This window comes from Amblyomma americanum, chromosome 6 (genome assembly GCF_052857255.1).
Source record: "Amblyomma americanum isolate KBUSLIRL-KWMA chromosome 6, ASM5285725v1, whole genome shotgun sequence".
NCBI classification, from domain to species: Eukaryota; Metazoa; Arthropoda; class Arachnida; order Ixodida; family Ixodidae; genus Amblyomma; species Amblyomma americanum.
In genome coordinates this window covers 91,874,664-91,892,054 of record NC_135502.1, presented here as the reverse complement: position 1 = coordinate 91,892,054, position 17,391 = coordinate 91,874,664, and the positions used below count along the sequence as shown (strand labels likewise).

Below are 17,391 nucleotides of genomic sequence, written 5' to 3'. Positions count from 1 at the left end.
ACAGTACATTACTCAATTTTGTAACGAATACACTCCTCTCCATCCAGCACTGCTTTTAGGAGATGACGCAAATGTTAATATATCATGTGTTCTTACCTTTATTAAAGAAACTGGATTTCTCAAGAGACTCTAAATTTTTTACCCACTGGTCTGTTTGAATTCTAATACACCTCAACCACTTTCTCATGGCTCAGAAGAAGGCTGAGGTTTTTATTTTTATTGGTTGGGAGCCTCGATATCGTTGCCCAGCTAAGGATAGCTACGGAGGTTACCTAGCCATGTCGGAATTGCGTGTAATGAAAACGCTGATGCATGCTCAGTACAGGCATGATTTGATCAAATAAAACACGCTAACATACCGCACAGGGACTGTTTATAATGTGCAGTAAACTGAGAACTACGTTGCAGGTTGCATGGGAAGTGCAGGTCAGCAACAAACTGCGTGCTGTAAAGCCCATTTTAGGAGAATCGAAATCATGTAAACACCAAGAACGTTTTACAAAGTTATTTTATGTCGTCTACGCATGGGACACACGCACCTTACACACAAATATTTACTGAGTAAACAAGACAAACCTTTCTGCGAAATGTGTGGCGACGAGTTCAGATTATTATTTCACATTATTATTTCATGTAGAAAACTTCAACAAACGAAGAAAAATTATATTACAACATTCTACAATGAATACATCCCATTACACCCCACGTTGCTTTCATCGTGCCCTTGACTTAGTCTCCGTAGATTCCATCCACCTCAGTAGCTGAAATTAGAACACGCGTTTGAAGGCGCTGGCATGCCGGGACACCGATCAAGAGAGTAGTTCCGGTGCCTCTCGATAGATGCCGCCACTTCGCTGTGGGGTTATTTTTCGAAGGGAGGCTCTTGAGTCGACTTTGCGACGCTAACCGAAGCTTCCCAACGAAGTGCATCACGAAAAAGTCTGGACATATCGACGATTGTTGTTGGGGCTTCGATGGTAAGCATGGCAGGCGTAAAATTGAATTTTACTATCCCAGTGCGAGGCCTTCCTGCCCCATATAGTGATTGCAGCTATTGGAGCCTGGGAATGAGTGCCGGCACAATTGACAATTGTACCTGCAACATGCATTTCGAGTTGCGAATTCTGTGCTTCACTTTTTACAACTATCTTGGAGATATATGTACAGACCTCTTGCCTTGCTCCTCCGCAACGACAACGTTGCATGAGATATCATGCATTCACTTGCCGTAGTATGCGACGGCCGACGTTGGCTTAATTTTTCGCGAATAGGGGCATTTAGAGGTACAGAGGGTGGCTGATTACTTAGGTGAGCTCACTTTTTTTCTTGTAATGCACCTCGGAATCGGAGCTTCCGGGCGTACCGTGCCCCCGGTTCAAACACGAATGTGGACATATCCCCTTTCTCTCTCTGACGCGTCAGGTCTCTCCGACGTCCACCCACGCGCTATGAAATCTACGATGTGCTTGAAGTCCCGGTTAACGGATGTAACGACACTCACGCGTTTTCTTTTTTTTTTTTTTTGCTTCTTCTTGTCTCGTCCAAGTGCTCCCGCGCGACCGGTATGGTCGTGCTCAATCACAGCGGCCGGGGCCTTTGTGCCGCTGTCCCTAATGATGACCGATTCCGCCGATCCAGCTCGGCTGTCAGCACTCAAACAGATCACCGCCACGCTGATCTGCTCGTCGTCGTTATTCGTCTTGTACGGCGGCCAGGACCGCGCCGATGCGCGAACAGACGCGGGCTTGGAGGGCACCACCGCTAGGTGCCGAGCCGTCGCGTGAGGCTGCTCGTCGCGTTGATGGCTCCTGCAGGTCGTGAAAAGAGCGGCGGCACACGCGCGGATGGCGTGCTCTTTACCGCTCTCCGAGAGCAACTTTCGAGGGCCGTCGCGCCTCTTGTCCGAAGTGCTGTCGGCGAGCTATCAATTTTCCGGGAGCCGGTATCTGCATGGGTCTACGTTTGGCAGTGGTTGCTTGTGTATTCGAACGTCGGAGTCGTTTTGAGCGTGTTTTCGTGTCAGTGCTTTGTGTCGGGGTTTGCTACCGTCGGCATGCTTTTCTAGTTTTGCAGCTTTTTTTATATAGTCGCGCTGTATTCTTATACAGTAGAGTGAAGCCGTCAAGCGCTATGCCTTAAACATACCGAGTACCAATACTGCAAAAGAGTTGGTGACAAACAAAACTGCCAGTCAATGTTACAATTGCAGTGGCCAGGTAAGCATTCGAGTAGAGACGAGACACTTCTCTCCCATGTTTCCTGTCCTGTTGTGAGTATATTATGATTACTTTTTTTTTCAGAAGCGGTGCCGGTCGGCTGTCTTCGACGCATTGTAAACAATCACCTACAAGAACCTAGTAACGTATTACTCGGGTAGCACGGAACATTATATTAATGCTATTAAAATGTTATGTAATTGGCACAACGTAATTTGTTGGACTTTAATGTTACGTTAAAGACAAAAATTAACATATCAACGTTATATATTATATCGTTCCAAAGAGGTCTTCGTCAATAAGGTGCATGCTGACTCGGCATATACCCCATACGAAATCACGACGGCCCGACATCACCGCGGTAACGTGCTCGCATTGCGGGCTCCATTGCCGCCCGGACCTTACCCATTTACTCTGGCATTGCACTGCATTTTAAACTTGGAGAATGGCCATGCAGACTATCCAGCACACAGAATGCCGTAACACGCTGCTCACGGATACCGATACACAGCTCCCATTGGCTGTATATGGAAGCCAAAGAGGCCTGATCAGGGCGGCGTAAGGGTGCCGACTAAAGCCTTTCTGTTCGTATCCATCCATAGCAAAATGAACAGTACACTGACTCGGACCTTGACATGCGACTAACGTTCTATCCCCATTTGCCCCCACAGCGGCCGTGTGCCTTCGTCTTCAAAGTAAAGAACAATCAATCAATCAATTAGTCAATATCTGAAACCTTAGCTTAGCATTGAAGGTAAACGTTATTCTAATGCTGACTTTTAAATATTATCAATGTTAAAAATCACCACATAATTGGTGTTGAATCATAAACCTAGCTTAACGTTCCAAATAAAGTTTTAACATCGTCTTCTGAACGTTGCTATAATGTTTGAATCATAATTAAAAACAACATTACAAATATATTTCAAACACTGGGTCCCAGAACTCTTCCCACTTTTCTTACTGTAAATATGTAATTTAACCAGCAGTATAATATATCTACATCTCTTAGGTTGTGCGTGCCTAAAATTGCATGCACAGCCCTATCGTTTTCTTCAAAAACTCTGCTTATTACCCATTCGCCACTATCAGTCTTGGGACACCCCTCTGTAATGGGCGTATAAGATTGACTCCATGGTATCCATTCGGAGGCGAGTGCATGCATGCGAGTTGCATGTTGTGCTGTACTGTGGACCTGAAGTGCACCCCTTTAGTTGGTTCTTGCAAAGCGTTGTAACTTTTGTGCTGCCACAACGGCGAGCCTGCATGCTCGTGCAGGGGTTGCTTCACCGTTCTAGGGAATGTTTTATTTGCGTTCTTAAATGTTTATGTAATGTTAGGGAAAGGTTATTCGAACGTTTATTCGTAACATTACAACAACTTTGAAAAAAAAAAGACTGTAAAAGCATGTAATTAACATTTGAGCAAAACAAAAATATAACATTTCCGTAATGTTTCGACGCTACCTGGGTACCGTCGCGATCCGTAAATATAAATTTCACTTGGCGTGGTAGCTCAATGGCTATTACGTTCCGCTACTAAAGTACAAGGTTTTCAAGGCGGAATTCTTTTTAGCGCAACCCATAAAGAGCACGTGCAAGACATTGTCCCCTTTATGTGTTGCGCTAAAAAGAATTGCGCCTTGAAAACAGGAGCAAACCGGCCCCCATGCAAACACTGCCGAGAGAGAGAGGGGGGGGGGGGGAGAAACCCATTACTGAAAAAGCAGATAATTTAGCCAGAGTTTAAAAATCGCTGGCATGCTATTCTGCGCGGAGAATGGAACTTCGGAGATAAAGACAGAAGAAGATACAAAGGGAAAACATAAAATGCAGCCAATAAATGCTTACTAAGGTGCATCAGCGAGAAATTATGTAAAATATGAAATGATGAAGTGCACAGTCCGAAAAATGAGCTAACAAAGTTCACAGCGTGAAGAATGCATGAGGGCAACAACATGCAAGGGGAAATCGCAACTTGTCAAGATGTCTAATGTCCTTTAAGTACGCAAACAAAAAGTTCATTGCGTGTCTCTATTGCCTAGGGCAGGATAAGGGACCTAAAACACTGTTTGCTATTAAAGGCACTGGGGAGAGCTCTATTAAATGTTCAAAGTACGCACGCTGAAAAGCGGAAGGTTGTGGGTTAGAGCCATAGGAATCGCATTTTAGCAGAGGCGAAATTCGAAATGGGAAAAGAATAGAGTCCCTTAGATTCTGGTGGACGTTTAAAGCACCTCCTAATCGGAATAAACCTAAGGAGCCCATCTGCGGCATTTTACATAGCACAACTTTGCTCGTAAAAGTCGATTAACTTGAAAGAGCAAAGCTGTTGGCCACTGTTCCGCTTCCTCCCTTCACTTTTTGTTGCTTTCGCTGAGTTTCGTTTTGCAGAGTCATTTACTTACTTTTCCTTTTGCTTAAGGCGAAAACCGTGTAATTAGTTTCCCGACACGTTCTGCCGCGTACGACATCGTTTTAAAGCCGCTCTTGTGAGATCTCTCCAGTGGGCAGAAACATATCGATATCTTGTATGTGCGGGGTGATTTATGAATGAAATAGCTTCCTTCCCTGTCTATTTATTTTTTTTTCTTGCCGTGGAGATATCCGCGTTAGCCTGTGAGATAACCAGAAAAAAATGTGGTTAAAACACTGTTCTCTTTCGGCGAAGCGTACAGGAGAAGGAATCTCGGAAATGCCCCTACCTTGTTTAATAATGCATGGCAGCAAGCTACGGCCAGTGTCTGGGACGGTCGGTCGCTTCGTTAGAAATCGTCGCGTGTTGCAGCTGCGCCGGCCTCAGTAGCAGCGCATGTCCGCTAGCTCCACTGGCTGTCAGAGCTGAAAAATGGCCGCCCCGCCTCGTTTGTCCCGCCGCAAGCTGTCAAAGCCGCGCCACAACGCTTGCGATATGCAAGTCCACAAGTGACCGCGCGCATCCGACGCGTGAGGGCAAGACTCTGTCGGGGCAGACCTAGATGCGTATGATTAATGACGGCGGTGCTGCCTCTAACGATAAAGTGTCAAGTTCGCAGCGTTGGTCACATGAAAGTTAATAGAAACGTCTCGCCGTCTCGGACTAAAACGAAAATTCGAAATGGAATGTGGCGTTTCTAATGTTCTCATGCGATTCTTACGCTGTGGGACGCACCTCTGTCGCGGTCGCAGATAGTTTGGCAAACGTGAGACACGGAGAGGGTAATAAATTGAGCCATCAAATTCGCGAGGCATCGCTTGGGCGTGCGCAAAAGTCGAGGAAAGAGAAACTGCGATATCGAGCCCAGATAATGTTGATGAAATTATCAATTCTTTAGCTTCCAGCGAACTCCTTATACAAACGCTTTTCGTGACATACAACGCTGATTAGGAGGGAGCATACGTGCCGGTGACAGCATTAAGCGCAACGACGTACCATCGCCGCTGATTAGGATAATCGGCCAAATGTGGTAACAAATTAGAATAAATTCGAAGTCATCGAGGTGCAGAGAGTGTTTGGTCAACGCGGGCACAGTCCTTCGTAAGCTGCGGGCGCCCTAGGCTTGAAACAATGAGCCTGTGCCACGTAGTCCAGTGTGCAGGTCGCGATTGGCTATCCCATGTGACGAAAGTCAAGTTTGTGGACGCAGGTTTCTTCGCAACCTACATCGATCAGTCCTAGTATGTAGCTACATGACGCGCGCGCGCGCGCGTGTGTGTGTGTGTGTGTGTGTGTGTGTGTGTGTGTGTGTGTGTGTGTGTGTGTGTGTGTGTGTGTGTGTGTGTGTGTGTGTGTGTGTGTGTGTGTGTGTGTGTGTGTGTGTGCGTGCGTGTGTGTGTGTGTGTGTGTGTGTGTGTGTGCGTGTGTGTGTGCGTGCGTGCGTGCGTGCGTGTGTGTGTGTGTGCGTGTGCGTGCGTGTGCGTGCGTGTGTGCGTGCGTGCGTGTGTGTGTGTTTGTGCGTGCGCGCGCGTGTGTGTGTGTGCGTGAGTGTGCGTGCGTGCGTGCGTGCGTGTGTGTGCGCGTGAGTGTGCGTGTGTGTGTGTGTGCGCGTGAGTGTGCGTGCGTGCGTGCGTGTGTGCGTGTGTGTGTGTGTGTGTGTGTGTGTGTGTGTGTGTGTGTGTGTGTGTGTGTGTGTGTGTGTGTGTGTGTGTGTGTGTGTGTGTGTGTGTGTGTGTGTGTGTGTGTGTGTGTGTGTGTGTGTGTGTGTGTGTGTGTGTGTGTGTGTGTGTGTGTGTGTGTGTGTGTGTGTGTCATGAAACTATTTCCATGTGCGCGTGCCAAAAAAGGGTACTCGGTGGTTTTTCTTCAGTCTACTGCGCCCCCGACTGTTGAACTCTCCCTTTTTGCACGGCCAAAACATTCACTGCGGAGGAGGGACTCTGGCGGTGCACCCCATCTCTCTTTCCCTTTCTCTGTTCCCCGTTTAGCGGAGTGGTGCTAATGGCTTTGGCCTCCCTAACCTGCGGCTCAATAAGCGACTTTGAAAAATGATCCTCACTGCGGGTTGTGCTGCTTTGTGCTACCGTGCGATGGTCCCTGTCTGCAGACCGCAAATAGCTCACTTTTTCGACGGCCACGGTGTACACCCACCTTTCAACGCCAGCACAAAAGCTAACTGGCTGTAATGATGGCGCCTGAGTAGACAGATACACTAAGCCCAGTATATGTTCAACTGACGATAGGTTTTGAAACGACGGGCGCGTGAGCTGCGTGTTTTGTGGATCCCTTGTTATGAGAATACGGTATAGTGTGACGTCTCCACTGCTTATTGTGTCGATGATTCTCGCAATATTGATTTCCTCCGGCTTCTCTTGTTGCTTTTATTTTTAGTGTTTATTTGCTTCGTGCTATCGTTATATTTGCCTGTAATGGCGAAGTCTGAACAGTTGCTGTAAATCGATATATATAAAGAGTGCCCATCCTCAAAGAGCAGTGTTGTTTCTCGTTACTGCTTTCCTGTTCATATCGATAAGAAAAGGCAGCCTCCCATAGTAGCAGTAGTAGTTCTGGTTTATTAAAATATAAAAATGAAAAAAAAAAGATACTGCCGGCCCCGGCGATTGCGGCAATAGCAGGCACCGGAGTTGCGGCCGGCGTAAATACTGTAAACGACTTAGTCTTCGCGTTTTTCGCGCATCATAGAGACCTTGCGAAAAATTGGTCCCCAGAATAATTTGCGTAAAAGCGCTAAGGGGATCATCACCTCTGTTTCGCCAGATTTAGTACTGCTCACAAAATTTTGTGAAATTACCACTTTACCCGAATTAGCGAAATATTGAGCTTCAAAAAGAGCACTATCAAGCTACTTGAGAGGCTAGAGGCTGGTTCATTTTTGACCTCGGTTAGCAGCAGATGAGCGTGTGATGAAAACGCCATGTACACCTGCAACCAAAAAGTTTATAGGACGTGACACTTGCGAAAAAAAAAACTCTACTTTTTTCTGTGCACTCGGCCTGAAATAGACATAAGCAGCCCTATTCCGAGTATCCGTATTAAACAGTGCACCATTAATCCTCTTAACGAGGCGCCACTAGATTCGAAGAGATTACGGGTCTCCTCCAAAGTGTCGTTTCATAAACGTCTTACGACGGCTGCCCTGCATACTGCATGCCACGGAGTCACTGGAGTCTCTTTCCGTGACTCTGTTGCGGATTTTCTCATTTATATGGCTACATGCGCATGTACAGAGTCATCGCAACGTGCGCTTCAATTAATTGTCGCGTACAGGGTACATCAGAAGTTCCCAGGCCACATGGTCCGCTTTTGAGCTGTGCAGCTGGGGCATTTACGACAGCCCGGAACCTCAAAATCGTTGCAGAGGATAGAAGTATCCTTATCCCCCTCTGAAAATCCTGGTAGCTTCATAGGCGTTTTAATTGTCAGACTCATAATGCTGAAATGGAGACCCTGTGGCCTGGGAACTTTTCTCAGACCTGCATATGCGACCACAGTTCCTGAATGAAGTTTCGGTGAAAATTGTTTAGGTCTATGCGCATAGTTAATTTGTCGTGCATGCGTGACATTAGCGCATTTCGAGCAGTCGTTTTGTGCTGTTAATCATCTGCCATCCAAATTAATGGCACGAAGCTCTGGCATTAAGGCTGCTTAGTTTCTTAACGTTGTAGACCTTTGATTGTTGCCCTGGCGCTCATTTACTATGTAGCCCTCGCACCATTTAACTTTCATCCGTCATCATCAGCGAAGGATTATTGGTAAGCCGTGTGGAGTAGAGCGAGCGTTTTGTTCACAGCGTCACTCAACTTTTGAACCTATTTTTTCCAGTCACGTCCGCGCCCCCGAACTTCATTTGTTTTAGCTCCGTTTACTTTCATTTTGTTGCGTGCTTCATATCAGTAGGCGAATTTTTCCGTATGTTTTCAGCTGATAAGGAATCCATTTATCACGAGGCGTGGCACTTTCGACTAGAGCTGCATCCGTCCAGCTGCGCTGTCAAGCGCGGTGCTGTTCAGTTGTTTAATTTACTACTTTGCTGCACCTGCTAGGGCGTCCAAGCGGCTCTTCTCTTTTACTGGTTTGTTTTTAAGGCTTTTCTACAGCATGGACGCTGTTTTCTCTAAGGTTTCCATCCAGGAAAAAAAAAAAAATGTTAGCACCTTTCACACTTGGCGGGAAATTTAAAATCATTTGGCAGGTTGTATTTGATCCCCATGCGTGTCGTTTGTAGTTCGGCCTCCAAAAAGAAGTGGCTCATGGCCATCAAGCCATGGCAAAGGCGGATACGGTATACGTGTAACTCCACACCTTTCCAATGTCACTCGTCCTGTGTTCACTATTTGAATAAGGCATTCAGACAGCGTTCTGGATGTGGACTGTTACATCTCGGTTTGGTTTGGTTTATAGGGGTTTAACGTCCCAAAGCAACTCAGGCTATGAGAGATTATTAAAGAATTAAGTTGGGCTAGTTGGTGCTTTTGATCCACAGACTGCGACATATTACTAGCGTTAAAACACAAAGGACAAAGAGCAGAAACACACAGGACAGACGCTAGACTTCAACTGCCGTTTATTGCACACGTAGGAGAAGGAATCACTATGCGCATCTGCGCATGCTCGATATACAAGACAAATTTGATTAACACGACCGCTGGTTATCGCCGAATATAGAGTACAAAAGAAAAAAGAAAAGTAAATTCACAATAGATTGAAGTGCGTGCTTTTTGCCAGGCATGAAATTTCTTTACTCGTGAGGGCTATTGAAGGGGAGCTCACGCATTTCTCTCCTACTTTATCGATACAGAAAGCCTCAAATATTTCCCTATCAATTTGCTTGTCGAACCGCCTCAGCACGCGAGTGCTGCGAAAAAGACGGGTGCACTCTTCCTCCTCTATTTCGCCGTCTTTCGTCGTTTCGCACTTGCGGCAATGGGCCGCCAAATGGCCACCTCCCATCAGCGCTGCGACTGTTGTTCAATGCTACCGCAATCTTTCATTCAGGGGCCAGATTCCACTTCGGTTCCGTTTCCGAACCGTTCCTTTTCGGAGTGACGTCAAAATGACGACAGCGAAGTACGGGAGGAGAAAGAAGGGGAAGCCAACGGCCAATCGGTGAGCGCGCGACCTCGCGGGAGCCCGGCCCACGACTGCCTGGCTTTTTCGGGGGCCGTACACTAAAAAATAGGTTGTTTTAAAAAGAAATCAAATATTACAAATAAATGGTAGTACATATTATTTAATAAGAAGTCGCAGCACGTGCAAGAGAGTGCAGTAAAAAACTTTTTTGACGTTTCTTTTGGTACATGTTTCTCTTTTCTGTCGGTAGATGGTGTCGCATACGCGCGCGCGCGTTGCCGTCTGGGAAAACATGTGCTTTTTGGCGCGCGTTGAAGTTTTGTCTGCCTTTGGTCCCGTTTCTGACAAGAAGACTCGCAATGGCAGAAGCAGCTACTCGCCGGCCTCTTGGGCCCCATATTTCGCCGCGACAGCGTACTCTGCTTGTAGAGTTAATGAATGAACCCCTGTGGCTCGTGAAAGGGTCGTATGTTTTGACGCCAGAAATTATTATAATAATAAATGACGCCATTTATATGTTGCCTTGCCGAGTATCGCTGTTATATATATATATATATATATATATATATATATATATATATATATATATATATATATATATATATATATATATATATATATATATATATATATATATATATATATATAAATTTTAACTGTTTTCATGTAGGGCCTCAATAACTGTATTGCGACGCAGAATGCAATATATTGAGAAAGTAATGTGGAAACCTCGGCAGAATTTGTTTGTCATAAGTATCGTTAACATGCTACCCGACAATGTAAATGACGTTTCCTCACTCCGATTTTGAGTGCATTAAAATTTAAGCATGCAAAAGCACGAAACCCACGCAGGCGGCTGAAATTCGCGAATTATGATTTTGTTTTAACGAGTGGACAGACTTGTAATACTTACCAACATCGTGTTAATTTAGGGTGTAGTAGCCCTTTCTGGTCATGAATGCCTGCGTTTCACCAGGGCTGAGGCCTTTGGGCTGACTGATGGCAACGAGGGTTCCATCGATGCAGCCAACAACACCAACAAAAATTCGGCCGCGGTGCAAAAATTCTGCCACTGCCTGTTGTTTTTCCGCTGGCGTGGACGTAAAGGTTACCCACCCTTTTCGCTTGCCTACGTCGCGAGTTACAGCTAGCGCTACTGCGCTGATGCAGCGGCTCATTGAGGATTGCGAGAGTTGGATGGTCACCTAACTGCCGACAGAAGTCTGAAAGCTCCCGGTTGCAAAAAAAAACCGAAGCGGGCAGAGAACTTTCGCTTCTGTCGGCAGTCCGCTCGGCCCCTTTGCCCCGATTTCGCCCTCAAGATCAGCACACAGCCTACGCACCAGCGCCTTACTCATCCTAAAATGGCGGCGGAAATCTTACTCCGGCAGGTCGAAGGCATCTTCCCTGTTTCTGGGTCTTCTCTGCCCAGTGCGGCCGCAAAGAGCCGCGAAAAGATACGGGGTCATGGGCGCCGCCATGTTTGTTTACAAGCGTGCAGCAGCGGTTCCCGCGAAACGGACCTACTCGCCGCGGTTCTTGTGCCGGCCGGCGAAACGGTTCCTTTCGGTGCCGTGGCCACGCCCCGTGACGTAGACGAAAAACGCGGAGCCGCCTCCGGAAGTTTTTCGTCACGCCGGACGTGACGACGGACGGCCAATGAGAGGAGGCGAAAGGAACTGGTTCCCGGACGGAACCGCAGTGGGATCTGACCCCAGGCACTGGCCCGTCTGGCCTATGTAGCACTTGCCACAAGACAGTGGTATCAGATAGACCACTCCAATGATGCAGTTAACAAACCGCGTGGCGTGCTTTTCTTTTGTACTCTATATTCGGCGATAACCAGCGATCGTGTTAATCAAATTTGTCTTGTATATCGAGCGTGCCCAGATGCGCATAGTGATTTCTTCTCCTAGGTGTGCAATAAACGGGAGTTGAAGTCTAGCGTCTGTCCTGCGTGTTTCTGCTCTTTGTCCTTTTGTATTTTAACGCTAGTAATATGTCGCAGTCTGTGGAGGCTATGAGAGACGCCGTAGTGAAGGGCTCCAGAGATTTCGATCACCTCAGGCTCTTTAAAAACGTACAGTGACATCGCACAGCACACGGTCCTCTAGAATTTGGCCTCAATCGGAATTCTACCGCCGCGGCCGGGATCGAACCCGCGTCTTTCGGGCCAGCAGCCGAGCGCCATAACCACTCAGCCACCGCGGCGGCCAGTGTTACATCTCGATAAACAGATATTGCTGTAACAAAAATAAACAATTGCAAAAGGCCAAAATTACTGTGAGAAAAAAGCAAGAAGGGGTTTAGCGAATGCCCCAGAACAAATAACAGTTCAAAAGTTCTGAATTCTATGCCTCGAAATGTTTGAATCAAAAGAAATTTGGAAGCATGGTAAAGAGCTAGCTGGTAATGAAATCCTGTACTAGATGGTAGGTGAAGAGCTAAGTTGCCTGTGAAAGTCACGATACAGCATGAGGGTCTGTGCCGCGTCTGCACGTGGCTGTTTGAATTGGCCTCGCTAGTGCTGCGTCAGTGATTGGACAAGTTGAAACGGCGCTACAAATTAGCTCCCAGAAATAGAATCGAAGCACGAATAATCGAAAACGTACAATACGTGTTTCCATTCAGTCTACACAAAATGAGGAAGTCAAAAATTATCAGCAATATTTATTGCTGCTATTAATGTTGCTGTTTCCAGAAGTCACAAAGATTGAACCATGTACAAATTTGCTCTCTCTCAATCAGCAGGTAAGGACTTGTTTCCTTTTTTTTATCTCAAGCTATTGAAGTTGTTTCACGTGTAGTTGTGGCATTCAATATTTTCTGGGATTATATCTGGCCCTCAACAATCTTCCAGAGCGCAGGTTGGGGCGTACATTTAAACACGGGCCTAGCCGCAGCCCAAGAAACTCGTTACGGCGTCCGAGTCGATTGGATGTTACGCCTTACCGACTCATTCCGCCGCGTGAGTCAGGCTCAGGCACGTGCGATGCCCAGACTGAGATAACTCGGCGTGGTGTGTATAGCCACACGAACAAACGAGCGAATAAAGGGAATGGAGTCGCAAGCTGAACGCCGTGAAAACCTCCATAGTACGAAGCGTGCAAAGCGAGTTCCGCAGAAGACTACTAGATGGCGCCACACGTCGGCAGTTGCATTCGCCGGTACCATCGGGGAGCCCTGCTTCGGATCCCCGTGTAGGCGCTGTTCTTAGAAGTAAACGCTAGGAAGTTCTCTTTCCCTGAGAATAAAATTGTGTGAATAAAATGCTCAGCGCGCCTTAACGAGCAGGAGTAATCAAGGGTTATATGCTAACCAAACTGTGACGCTTCCCACAGCATCGCGTTTTAGTTTGGATCGGGGTCTTGGCTCTTTCAGAGGAAAACATTATAATTTAACTAACGTGCTGTTTGCAGTTTCTTATCAAATAAACTATATAACGCGCTAGGTTTTAGTCACATGGCCACCAGTCACCAGCGATGCGAGGTTTCCGTCTATGTGATAACCGGCCTCAAGAGTGCATACCAAGCCCAGCTGTCTTGAACACCAGTTTTAATCGTGGGGCAGCTTTAGAATATTGTAAGATACTGTTATGACTGAACATTGTTGTGGAATAGCCTAATCTTCGGATGCCTAGAAATTTCTTGCTTTTAAAGTTCCGCACTCGCACTGCCGTAAGAAATTACTGCAGTCCGTTTTTGACAATTAATTAAAAAAAACTAGAACCGTCCTGAGGAGACATCTGCGAATATATTGATTGTCATGGTGCAGTCTTAGAATATGCGAAAGAAATGCGTTCATGAAGAACTTCCTTTTGAAGAATGCGTTTTCCCAGAATTTCGGGGTATGAGTGAACCGTTGGGGGCCACGCACGGGTTCACCGGCTTTGCAGAAATATTGGGCAATTTCAGTGTGCAAAGATAAGTGGCCCTTACGTGCTCTATGCGGAAACTAAGTGTTAGTCTAGTTAGCCCACTGCAACCTATTTCTCAGACGTACACGCATGCACTGGTTCACTCACACGCTCAAACGCATTGTGTAGAACTATATTAAATTTCATTGGTTTATATTTCGGTAAAACAAATTAGGTAGCTTATATAATTATCACGTAGTAAAAGTAATTTTGTTGCGTTATAGTTTCTCCCACATATTAGCGACAATAGTTTGAAGTAAATTTTCGACTTGTCAAAAAATTTCTTTTGGAATAAACGGCTTCCTGCGGCGTAGTTCTATTCCAGATGCACCGTTCCTTCAAACTGGACATCTTCTATGAGAGCACACTTTGCGCCATCGCAAGCTGTCATTTCACATTTTAACTCCTCTTCATTCTTTCCTGTGTAATTCTTCACGAAATAAAAAGCAGGCTTTTCTCAAGGCTTTGCGCTGCCTGTGTCGCCATCGCCGCTGTCAGTTCAAGTTGGAGAAGTGTGGAGCGAAAAATGGACATGCGTTTTTTTTTAATTATTGTTCACAGGAACATGTAAGGAGAGGTCGGTGCCTGGCATTGGCTCCCGCTATTCCTTTTCACATAAGGGAATGAACCACACTGGTACTGGCGACATGATATAAAACAAGACACAACTACAACACACAAGACAGAGAATACAATACACACATTAGAAATGCTAAATTAATTGGAAAATAAACTACATGCAATAATAAGTCGTTATCGCGGCAAGTGATAAATGATCTAAAAATGCAATAAATGAATAATAAACAATAAGAAAGGACATACGTTATAATAATATCATAATATCTCGGACGTGACGGTAATGCATAAAAATGTTTGACACACAACCCATGAACATGTAACGTGCAAGCAAACATGGGTGATTTGCTGAAATGCTGCTGAAATGGTACCGCGAAGTACTCTTACCAGTAAACGAAAACATGACATAATTAGTGTAACTTCTTTGAAATGTAACTGTTTCTATGTATGGTCCGCAGAAACAGATATTTTTAATAAACAAGGGCCATTTTGAGCAATCCGTGAAATGACCATGCTGCTCAGGCTACAGCAACCTGCGCACACTACATGCAATGGTATGCCCGGAGACGTGGAAGCGACACGCTTGGGAAAGGCGCATGGTGATTTCTAGACTAACAAGCGCGTCCATCCTGCGAGCAGGGCACACTTTATATATATATATATATATATATATATATATATATATATATATATATATATATATATATATATATATATATTTGTCCAGAGAGGTCTGAAACTAGTGTGGAAGCTAGTGTCTTGGGGAACAACGGCGTTGCCACAGCACGTCGACAGATGCGTTTTGTTGCACCGTACACAAATTTTTATGACTTTTCGTAAACGCGTATGCAGAATAAATTTAAATATATATCTAATTGTATTAGTGTTCACTGGCAACAGTAGAAAATACCGAAGCACTTTTGGCACCTCCTTATCGGGACACACCTGACTTCTCCTGCTGAACTCGTTAAAGACAAGTTAGCTATTATACAGTTGGGCCAAATATTTAGGGGGAGTCCATCAGGTGGGGTAGAATTGCAATAAGATAATAAGTACAGATTCTCATCCACTCAAGGGCAGCAATATGTGTGGATGTGTTCTTCACGGCTCCCAACAAGCTTTCCGCCCTCTGTTCCAAAGTGAATAACCCGCCGAAAACCCGAGGGTGTAGGGTGGCACACTCTGATCAATATGTCCCCTGTGATCTAGAAATAATTTACTCCATCCCAGTGTCATGCGGGAAGAGGTACATCGGTCAAACGGGAAGGTGCATCAATATCCGCCTACAAGAACATCAAAACAACGTAAATAGTATAGCAATTTCTGGGCACCTGGCTAAGCACTGTAAGAAGTGCAAAATCACAGAAGACGACACTGAAAGAATCTGCACCCCCGACTTTAATCGCTGCACCACTATCGGCCGAGGACGAGATAGGTTGACGAGGGAAATCCTAGAAGCCCTCCAAATTCATCAAGCTGGTGAACAATGCGTGAGCACTGCATCCCTCTCCTTGTCGGAAAAAGAGCTAAATTTTCTGGGTGGCCTGATGAACACTTAATTTTTCTTGTGCAACCTATAGCCTAATGATTCTGTGATCCCTTGTTGGTAGTGCCTTTATCTTGTTTTATCCTTCGCTGCGTCTTAAGATTTTACCGCTTTTATCTCCCCCTCCCCTTTTTGGGCACGCTTTTAAAGCCTGTACGTCTTTCATTTTCATGTTTCACCTGTATTTTCACATCTGTGTCCCTCATGGTTTTAATGCCCCCCCCCCCCCTTGGTCTTGTTATTGTTACTGTCACCTGACCACCTTTTTGCGGCCCTTTACACCGTTTTTTATCACTTACTTCTTTCGTTGCTGTTTTTGGAAATTTTGTGACGCGACCACACTGATTGGCGGTTATCGCTGCAGCAGCCCTGTTATGCACTCTCGCAAAACAGCGCTCGTGTGTGTCCGTTCTTCGTGTGTCCGTGTTTTATTGCGCTGTTTCTCCCCTAAAATGCATTACCAACTAGCCCGGAACCTTGCTCTTCTGTACAAAGGAAAGCTGTACACCTTTCTCACAAACTTCGTAGTTAAAGAAAAATTCGTCCTGGTCCGGTGTTCAAACCCGGGACCACCGCTTCAGCGGAGCAGTCGTTCTACCTACTGAGCTAAGCAGGTCGGCAAGCTTATGGTAGGGCAAGAGCGAACTGATCAATAGCTCGAACTGGGAACAGCTTTCCTTTGTAGCCGGAGTGAGTAGCCTTTCTTTCGCGGCTAGGGTGACTAGAGAAGGGGAAGACACGTGCTGGACGTCTTGTCTTCGCTTGTTGTTCAGAAGGCTACTGCTCCCGGTTTCCACAAGCAATACTGTGTGATTTCTTCACAACTCAGCTCCACTACATGGAGAACATGACTGACTTTTCAACCAACGCCCTAAGGTCATGACAGGGGCTATAGGAACTCACTGTCGTCATTTCTGAACGGTGACATCTCCGGACTGTTCATCAAGTGAGTGTGTCATTCATTTCAGCTATGTGCACCGCACTCTTATCAGACGACCCGCACGCAGTGACGTGCGGTCTAAGCCCGGAACGTTTATTATTACTTTCTGCCGTAGAAGCAAGCGGTGGCTTATCAGTTTGTGCAGGAGCTCCTAGACGCGAAGCCTCACAGATTCCACACCTCTCACAAACACGTTGGCGCTCCCTCCACCCTTTTGTGGAACGGCTCTTTGAACAGTGTCCTTCCTCGTCGTGTTCGTCGAGAACCACGAAAATAGACTTTTAGCTGCCGGCTCCATCATAAACAAACTGAAGGACCCATTTACAAAGCTCTACCTCCAACTATCTTCTTCCGCTGTCCACCGCTCTAAGAAAGGACATTGAGCCGCTTATCAGTTTGTGCAGGAGCTCCTAGACGCGAAGCCTCACGGGATTCCACACCTCTCACAAACAGGTTGGCGCCCCCTCCATACTGTTGTGGGACAGCTCTTTGAACATTGTCCTTCTCTCGTCGTGTTTGTCGAGAACCGCGAGAATAGAGCTGCCAGCTCCATCATAAGCAAACTCAAGGACCCATTGACAAAGCTCTACCTCCAACTATCTTCTTCCGCTGTCCACCGCTCTTAGAAAGGACATTGAGCCGCCGCGGTGGCTCTGTGGCTATGGCGCTCGGCTGCTGACCCGAAAGACGT

At 46.2% G+C, this 17,391-nt stretch overlaps 1 protein-coding gene across 1 annotated transcript in view; it reads left to right on the top strand.

Annotated features, from left to right (window-relative positions):
- Window positions 1–914: 914 nt before the first annotated feature.
- Window positions 915–17,391, top strand: part of LOC144095371 (uncharacterized) — a 29,439-nt gene continuing 12,962 nt past the window's right edge. Inside the window, exon 1 of the mRNA XM_077629132.1 lies at window positions 915–977. The gene's annotated coding sequence lies outside the window, so the exon portion shown is untranslated. The remainder of the gene's footprint in view (window positions 978–17,391) is intronic.